The following is an 8044-nucleotide window of genomic DNA, read 5'->3' as shown; positions in this document are numbered from 1 at the left end:
GAGAGAGAAGAAAAGAAAGAACAAAAAAAAAAAAAAAAGAAAAAGAAAAAAAATTTCGATTCGACCATTCGAATCTTCTTCGATATTCCTGAAAAGTGAAACGCGCGTGTGTAGTGAAATCTGTATAGTTTAACGCGGGAATTCATAAATTAATCGAGTAATTTATTAAAATCCACGCTCGTGTATTTTATATGTATATCATCGTGATCCTCGTAGAGGTAGAGGGAACAGGTATGCCGTGATATAATATCGCGGTCCACGAAAGGAGGACCTATTCGCTGAACCACCGTTAGAGAGATAGAGGCGCGGCAAGAACAGGCCTTTATGATCAACTCTCGTCTCGCCTTTCTCTATGGGAAATGGCGTTTTAATTATTACCCGGCGCATTAACCCTCTCTAACCCATCGTCACGCACCTGCATTCATGCGCGTGCCCTCTTGCGTGGGTGTGCGCGATTCCACAGCGAAGATAGTTCTTTGTGAAAGAATTCTCTGATTTTCTCGTCGATCGTAATTTTATATAATGGTATAAGAATGGATATAAAGAGATTGTAAACATCTAATTGTCCCCTTCTCTCTTTTTTTATTTTTCACATTTTCACGATACGAGGAAGATAATAAATAAAAAATAAAAATTTCTAACGAATCTACGATGATAATTAAAAGGAAAATGGAGGAGAGAAAATAAGTATTGAGTAGACGAGATTAAAAATTATTTAAGAATTCATTGGAGAAGGAAAATTGCTTGAAGAAAGATAAGAAAGATATGTTAAAACATTTCCAAACTCTTGCCTCACGTCGTAACCGCGACAAGTTCCGAGTAAAACGCGGTTCAAGCAACTGTCCGGTTTCCTGCCGGCAATTACACGATCATTGAATCCACTAACCGTCGACTATGTTAAACAGGTCGCCAATAAACGCCCACGCGGTTGCGAATCGCCGGCGGTTACACGCGCCAACGATTGACGACACCTTCCGAAATCGTCGTTCTATTACGATTCTAACGACTAGTAACCACGAGGTAAAGTGATTTAAATTGCTGCACCATAAGAGGTAAAGTAGCTTTAAGATTTATCACGGAGTTCTAATTCGAATAATCGTTTCTCACTCTAGATATCCTAACTCTCGAGTTATAAAATTTCTTAGAGTTTGTTGTATATCTATAAATAACGATGAGAAAACGACGATTTCAATGCAAAACTTAATATCAATATCTTTATCGACGTACGTTTAAAATTTTTGTAAGATAAAAATTAAGATTTAAATCTGATTACCATTTATTAGATATATTTTTTTCTTTCCAACTTAGATAATCGTCCTCGGTTCGAGATAAAATCCCGAGTTAAATCTGAGGCGAAGTTGAAATGGTAGCGGGTTGAATGGAGGACTCTGGACATGAGCTTGTTCGTTCCGAAAGAAGTCCGCGAGAGCGGAGAACACGGTGGTCCGTGGCGATGCAAATGCAAATGAGCCAGGTCGGCCCATATAGCGGGCGTGCATAGTGGGTCACATTAATCAGCCGGGCCCCACCGGCCAAATCACTCGCTTTTTAGGCCTCCCTTTAGCCTATCCTTTAGCTTATGCGACCATCGGCCCCCTCCTTCCCCGCCACGAGGATCCGAGTGTCGCAAATATTATCGCGGGATTCTGTACGACCGGTTTTCTGCCCGTGTCCCTTTTCCTCGAGATAATGGCAACGGGCTTAAAACGAACCACCACTCGAACCCCACCGTACTGGTATGCTTGTTCGTCTCCTCGCCAAAATACTTTGTCTTCCGTCCCAGACCAGTTTTGTAACTATTTGTTTCGGCTTCGTTCTCGAATTCTTCCCCTCCAACCTTCCGAGATTCCAACGAGAGCGTACCAAACGAAAGGCACGAGCCGGGTCGCCTCCATTTTTCGCCGATTTCGAGAGGGCACACCAAAGTATCTCTTTGAACGACTAATCTTATCTGATTTTCAACATAAAATGTACATCGATCGTGTGATGGGATCAAATATGAGTTTTTTCGTTTCAGATTGGTTTTGATGTTTCTCTTTTATTTCAATTTTTCACTTACAATTATAGTTTCATTCAAATTCATGAAATATATATATATAAAATTTTTAAAAAAACGAGAGAAGAAAAATAATAGATATTATTTTACGAAATAATAAATAGTCGTTTATTAGATGCATTAGAATTAGAATATTTTCAAATTCAATTAAGAAACGTGATACAATGGAGAATTTTTATAATTTGATTCTAATTTACTTTCTTCGTTCTTTTAGACTCTTATAATTTCGATAAAAAATTGGAATCTTGATACTTGATCCCGCTAGTTGTTCGTATCGTCATGCAGAATTCCTTGGAGAATTTGGGCGAGTCTCGCGTGCACCAATTACACGAGTAAAGTATCGGTCGAATTGAAGGAGTTCGGTTAAAAATTTCCAGCATTTCTACCTGTATCGAGTTCTCCTCACCACAATCATTGGACGGCGCTTACGCCGTGCATGTGCTCACGTACACACGCGTGTAACAGCGACCTGCCACGAGCAGGTTGTACTTACAGGACCGTATTCGGCGCCACTTAAGCGCCGACAAACTTATCCGTAACTACTCGATCGGCTCTCTCCTCTGAACTTCTGCCGGCCGAACGGGTGAGCAACATATCGAGAGCAAACGGCTCTTCCGGAACTCTTATATGGTAGGAGAGTTAAGTACGGACTCTGGGAGTAGTCGGGAATAACTCTGCTGGAATGGGCAATGGGTGAGTATCGAGAGGCGGTCGGAGTCGCAACGGTGGAAATCAGGGGAAGAGGAAAATGATGCTTTAACGAAGCAATAACGTAGGTAAAGAAAGGGTTATAGACTCGTAAGTGGCCACTTAAGCGAAGGTAAATGAAAACTTCCCTCGTGTAACGGTCCGTTCGAGCTTCCAATTGTTGAATCGAAAAATCGATGGCCGGTGATTCGTATTCCACTTCTCGTGCGATCTTTTTACTATTGCATATACTGGGTGCTTCGTTTCAACGAGAACGAATCGATATTGTGTTGTGAAATGGAAGTATTAAGATGGAGATCGAAGGTGGAGAGATTTTTTTTTTCATTTTTAAATGTTACTATTTAATCAAGATACATTAAGATAAGTGTAAATACAGAAAGAAAATACGATGGAAGAAATAAGATAAATATCTAGAATTGACTAAAAGACTGATTAACAGACGTGATTGTTGCATGATTATTTAATAAATAATTTGTACGAAACAAATATAAATCAACAATCATAACGATAAATAAGATCAACATTATTAATACTAGAAAGTATAAAATGATCTCGTAAAATCATTTAATATTAAACATTGGCCAAATTCTATGGAATTACCAAAAATTCGTATTCCGAATACTTGAATGTTCTCACAGACGTACACAGTCCCCTTATCCAGAGTCTTTAACTCGCGAGGAGTACTTATTTCCTATTGGAGACAAGGTATCGCACGTATTTCTTCACGTATGTAGTGTCCTCTCCCTAAAGAATCCTTAACATCGTCCCATTATTCTCATTCGCCTTGTCTCGGGACAAAGCGTTCCTTTCCCCCTTAATAGTCGCAGATCTGATTGCGAATCGTACGAGCTCGTTTCTCCTGTGAGCTTCTTGCAAACGATTATTCCAAAAAAGTCCCTTCCGATTACGCGCACTTAATAGGCTCGGACTCGCACGGTAATTGCGGGGTTAACTGATTTTTAATGACGGGTCTGTCGATTGCTACCGCGACCACACCGCGCTTCTTGTTCTTCTTTATGCTCCACCTTCTTTCTCCCTCTTCCACGTCCTCTCTTTTCCCTTTCATTTCAACGTTGATCCTCCCTTACGAATCCTCCTCTGCGATTCCTCTTCTTCCTCTATACGGACTTCCTCTTATTCTGTATTCCCGGTTTTTTCCACTACGTTTGGTCGAAACGATCGTTACCATGCCGGCAACCGGTCACGTATCGTTTATTAAACCGCGTTACGAGTTTTTAATACCACCACCATCGCCAGAAAAATTGAGACCAACCGCGTTGTTATTATCCCCTGTCCAATCCAAAGATCTTCCAAAGACTTATATACTTCGATTACTGCGTTTAAACTTCTCTTATAGGATATTCGATCAAATTTTTTTTATAAATATTTTTCGATATTTGTTTTTCATTTTGCCAATTATTTCGATTCGTCGTTCATTTTTACGTTCCAAACTCTTAAAAACTCATCTATCTATCTATATCATCCAAATCGAAAAAAATAATGAAGAATTTCTCGTGATATAAGTAGATATAAGTAGCAATAAAAAAATATAATATTAATTTTATATCGTTACAAGCTACTTCAATTCTCTCTTAATATTCTAATTTCTATTTTATTCTTTTCAGGGGACTGTACTCTTGCCAAGTATAGGAGGACATTCCTATACGTGATAAATTAAATCGATAGCCCCCTTTCCCCCTCCATCGAGAGATTTCAACACGTCATTTGCTACAACAGATTATTACCAACGATCGCCAACTCGTTAGGCACCGCGAGATAGTACGTAAGTACATGCATTTGCCATTTCTCAAAGTTTTAACTTAAGACCTCGCGATTTACAATCCGACGAGGCAGTTCGCGATCCCCGGTGTGGAAAGAGCAGGATCTATTAAGAGCCGCGACTTGGAAGACCCCGAGTGGCCCCCGCAGGACTAAACTATCGGCAAAATATCGCTCTTCTATATCTTTAACAAGTTCCCTGCCCGTAATCACCGTTCCGGCATTGCCTCCACGTCAATAAATACAGAGTGTGCCGAACGACACGACGTTTCGGTTACGTAATCGTTATTGCAACGCCGATGTCCGTGACTGGTCTCTAAATTATTAAAACATCCTATCCACGACAACACGGTGTAGACGACATAGCGTAACATTTATCACAGACGATGTTATTCGTGCTAATATATTAAGGCTCATTTCCAATTCAAGGATTCGAGAGCACGCAAACACCGCGGTAGGGAATAGGCTCGTATTAATACAGATGTTCATAAATAATACGCGTTAATGTATTTTCGAAATATCGCCGTTGCTTTTCTGGAGGAATTTGGATAAACCAGTTACTAAATCACGGCGATAATTCTTCTCTGGTAATTTGGGATTAAAAAAAATAAATGAAAAAAAAAGAAAATGGGATTTGAATTCTTGGTGGATTGACTTGTTATAAAGATTTTGTAATTTTATTAAAGGAAATTTTACTTTTGTAAAAATTCCACAAAAGTAATTTATTCATTTTTAATTATTCTTCCGAATATTTGGAATGCTAAAACTATGACAAAATTTAAAGTGAATAAAATAAAAGGATATAGGTTCTCTCTACCAATAATTCTGCTTCTGTTTTTACAGAATATAATAAAACAGAGATCTTTTCAAAAACTTGATGAATCGAAAAAAATTCGAGTTGAATTCAAGGATGTTCTACATCTGACTCTACTTTGGAAAAGTGCTTCTTATTTGGGAATAATTTTCATATTCTATAATAATTCATGATGAAAAATATTCACAGAGCTATTCAATCGTTAACTATTTTTAGATATTTTTTTAAGGCGAGGAACAAACGATAACAAAGTTGCATAATGTAATTATCATTACATAGCGTCCGTTTGCGTCTTTTCTAATTTGCGTGGGCGTTCTAGGAAGTCGAGTAGATCCGTGACTTTTCAGACCTGCAAATTCGCACGATACTTTCGATCATGACGGCCACTTGGTATTGTTGTTTCTTGCGTAGAACGCGAAATCATTGTTTAGAATGGTCATTAGAATATCGTGTCACGTTGTTCCATGATAGTTGGCTTCGAAATGCGAATCTACATTACGTTGATTCGTCTATATTCATTATTTTGAAGGATACGTAACAACAATTAGTAACCGAGAATAATAATAATCGATAGTTCGAATTGTTTATTAAGATAATTTATATATGGCGTCAGATCAATTCCGAATGATAATTTATTGTTGCTAGCTAACATATTTCTTATAGAGATAAAACGTTCATTAAATGAATAAGCAATTTTCGACATTGAAACAGAAGATTGTAGCATAAAAATAACAAGTAATATTCTATAACTTCTAAGATTTCAGAAATTTTTTTACTTCCAATTATAAATTTTTTTATATTTTCTACAAACAATAGAAAAATTTTGATTTTTTCCGTGAGTATTTTATCTCCTGTATTCAATTTTATGCATCTCTCGTTCGCTGTATTTTAATTTTTTATCAATCCTTCGTTCTTTTACGATAATGGTACCGGAAATGATTCTCGATTTTTTTTTCTCATCATTCGCGCAGTTTTTGCGCAGAGGATTAAGAACACAATTCTTGAAGACAGCACCAGATTACTTGAACGGAGAAAAAGATGGCCAACAATGTAACGGAAATCACACTTTAATATATTGACACCCATGCACGTTATTATTTTAATGTGGCTCGTTGACTAAGCCCGATTCAGACGGCGAAGAAACTCGAAATCCGGTTGCTGGAATGAGCCATTGTGTCGCCACAAAATGCACCAAGTATCTTCAGAAAGCTCGTGCGAATATTGCGGCATAATAATCGCAATGATGCATATGTTGATACAAGACAAAATATCGAAAATAAAATGAAAGAAGTGATCGAACGAATTTTCTTTCAAGTCCTGTTTCGTATATCTGATTAAAATATAAAGGATTTACTCGAACTCCATTGAGGAGAAAGGATTCATGGAGTTTGACAGTTAATTGGAAATTGCATACAATTTTGCTAAAAATTTTTTGGAATTGGTTTTTGATTTTGACGTGGATTATGAATTTTAAACTGCAAGTACTTGGAATAATATCATAGAAATTTGATTGTTTCAATTTTTTTCAGTCAAATAATTTTCAAAACTAAATTTGTTTAAAATTTCTCAATTTTTGAGAATAATAATGTCTTGTACGTGCGTATCGAAACAACCTCAACAAATTAAACCAGCAACGGTAGATAGTGTGTAACGAAGAACGATACGCCAATAAAAAAGAGGAACATCGTGCCTGAACACAATTAATAAACGCGTGATAACCGGCGCCGAGCAAAATCCAGAACATTTATGAGAATCCCCCCCCTTCAAGTGCAACCAACCCATCTTCGTTAATGCATCAAAGTGGCCTGTTGCATCGGCAACGAGCGAGCAAAAAAAGCGAGACGCGTTATTAACGCCAGTACACGGCCGAGAAATAAAACAAATTTCGTACAGCACGTACGTCAGAGGCGTGTATGCAAATGCTGTACGGAAGAGGGCATAAAGCGGTCCAAACGATAAAATAAATCGTAGAGGGCGCACGCGATTCGATGCGCCGCGCTATAGGCAACCACTGCGCCGCCCGATATACATTTAAACGACATAGTAGTCGCACGATGAAACTTTATGGATGCTATTAAGCGGGCAACGGTCGAAGATGAGGGCCGATAAAGACGTTGTCAGGTACCACTAGCCTTTAGCAGTCCTCCCTTTTTCGGGGAGACGAGTCTTAAGCCTTTTTCGGGACGCCTCTCGTGGCTGACTGGGCGTTAGTCAGGATTAGAAGGGTTCTTTGCCTCGACTCGAAATTCGTTAACGCGAAGATGTATTCACGGGGATCGGTTGAACGAAGTGGGACAAAGGAAAGGGAGCGGTGGAGTAGAGAGGAACGGATAGATGGATCTCTGTGTGCTGTGAAAAGGACGCATTCCAGGAGATCGAAAGGAGAAGGCGCGAGGAGAAATATTTAGGGCTCGTCAGTATAATCACGCCGTTCGAAGGTATATTTTATTGCCAGCCTCGTGGATACCATACGGTCACCGATAGTGATGGGATAAAATTCAATACGTGTTTGGATATAGATTTGAAAGATAAGATGTAATGGTTCACTTTGAAATTTATATATTGGAATTTACTAAAAACAGCAATCGAATGTATTTTAATTCTTTTATGTGAATTTGTATTAAACTATCGTCGTTTAGAATCTATTCCATCCAATTTGACTCTCATTTTTTCTGGGCTTACAGAGA

At 38.4% G+C, this 8044-nt stretch overlaps 1 long non-coding RNA gene across 1 annotated transcript in view; it reads left to right on the top strand.

The window, feature by feature from the left end:
- LOC116186194 overlaps nt 1-1976 on the top strand; it is a 29415-nt gene extending 27439 nt beyond the window's left edge. The window contains exons 3-4 of the long non-coding RNA XR_004151141.1: nt 906-1052; nt 1309-1976. This is a non-coding gene — a long non-coding RNA (uncharacterized LOC116186194). The remainder of the gene's footprint in view (nt 1-905; nt 1053-1308) is intronic.
- The last annotated feature ends 6068 nt before the right edge of the window (nt 1977-8044 follow it).

The sequence above is a fragment of the Apis dorsata genome, unplaced genomic scaffold, assembly GCF_000469605.1.
Source record: "Apis dorsata unplaced genomic scaffold, Apis dorsata 1.3 scaffold_504, whole genome shotgun sequence".
Lineage (NCBI taxonomy): Eukaryota > Metazoa > Arthropoda > Insecta > Hymenoptera > Apidae > Apis > Apis dorsata.
The sequence above is the reverse complement of the archived record's forward strand: the minus strand, read 5'-3'. Positions and strand labels throughout refer to the sequence as shown.